Source organism: Palaemon carinicauda, chromosome 2, assembly GCF_036898095.1.
Source record: "Palaemon carinicauda isolate YSFRI2023 chromosome 2, ASM3689809v2, whole genome shotgun sequence".
NCBI classification, from domain to species: Eukaryota; Metazoa; Arthropoda; class Malacostraca; order Decapoda; family Palaemonidae; genus Palaemon; species Palaemon carinicauda.
Genome location: NC_090726.1, coordinates 186,472,747 through 186,474,368, shown reverse-complemented (window position 1 = coordinate 186,474,368; position 1,622 = coordinate 186,472,747). Strand labels below are relative to the sequence as shown.

At 32.2% G+C, this 1,622-nt stretch overlaps 1 pseudogene; it reads right to left on the bottom strand.

Annotated features, from left to right (window-relative positions):
• Nucleotides 1-1,389, bottom strand: part of LOC137621574 (uncharacterized PE-PGRS family protein PE_PGRS54-like) — a 35,883-nt pseudogene extending 34,494 nt beyond the window's left edge.
• Between the last annotated feature and the right edge of the window lie 233 nt (nucleotides 1,390-1,622).

Below are 1,622 nucleotides of genomic sequence, written 5' to 3'. Positions count from 1 at the left end.
AAAAAAATAGAAAGGAAACATCTAATTAAGCAGTTATTTTCGTTACTAATGTCCTTAAAATTACACTTTAAAAAACCCCGTAATTTTGATAGGAAGTTTTCCGTAAAAATATACTGTTCTTAACCGTATTTCAGTGGAATACAAGCGACCGTAATTTTACTTTGTCATTTTACGGGTTGGTGACCATGATATCACTCTTTTACGTCAATATATCCGTTTTTAAAACTGTAAAAATCCTGGAATAAATGTTGCCAGATATTTACAGTTTTTTTTTTTTTTTTTTTTTTTTTTTTTTTTTTTTTTTTTTTAATGCAAATCTTTCTACAGCGTAGATAGTATATTGACATGTCTAAATATTAGTATGTTTATTCGTTAATCTGTTAAAAAAATATTGAGTTACAGGTGAATTTCAATTAAATATTTTGGAGGGTCAGGCTCTAAAATGGATATGAATCCTGAAGCGTATCCAGGATTTGTTTATATAGCTTATTCTCTTCTTTTTTCCCTTTTCACGTTAGCGAAGATGTGTGTTATCTGCATGCTTTGATCTCTACTTAGAAACACACGTTTACGGATTTATTTATTTCTGAATTAATGAAAAAACTGATATTTTTTATTCGTAAAAAGGAACTTTTGTAGTCGATACCCTCTTAATTCATATGAATACAGTATTACTGTCTTGGGTAGAGTTCTCTTGCTTGATGGTACACTTGGGCACACTATTCTATTAGATTTCCTTTCTTGTTTAGTTAAAGTTTTTATAATTTATATAGGAATTGTCTATTTCAATGTTGTTACTGTTCTTAAAATATTTGATTTTTCCTTGTTTCCTTTCCTCACTGGGCTATTTTCCCTGTTGGAGCCCTTGGGCTTATAGCATCCTGCTTTTCCAACTAGGGTTGTAGCTTGGGAAGTAATAATAATAATAATAATAATAATAATAATAATAATAATAATAATAATAATAATAATGTAATCAATATCTAGGAAGAATTTATGATGTAGTTTCATCTGATATTTTGTAAGATGTACATTCGAATTTGAGGATCATGAAATGATCATGTTATTATTGTACTGGTCATGAGAAATTTCAATAGCAACAATGGCTCTCACAATTAGTTTGTATAAGATTGTTTGAAGTTATATATTTCAATTTTGGGGGGATACTTTTTGTAAACAAGGAAAAGGAAAAAAATACTAGTAAAATCAAGTTTTAGTATGTTAAATCAATTTGATAGAACCTACTTGCTTGTATCCCATCTGGAAGGAGAAACGCTCCCAGTAACAGGATACCGAGGATCCTCTGGAGGACTCCCGGAGAGTCCTCCATGGCGTCTTCCTCCTCGCTAGGGGGAAATTTGCTGATATTACTTCAATCTACTGGAGACTTTCTTTGGTGGTCCAATTATCAAATACGGTTTCTAGATAGACTTATGGAAACTATGTGTCTCCAAGGTAATTTCCTGTAGGTGGGTAGATGGCCTCTACCCTATCACTGCCAACCCGCAGTATGGCACCGTTGAAGTAAATTCACAGCTGTTATATACTGCAGGTGCCCACCGAATGCTTATCGGATGCCAAGCTGCCTCTAATATTTCATTATTCTAGTTTTCTTATTGTTA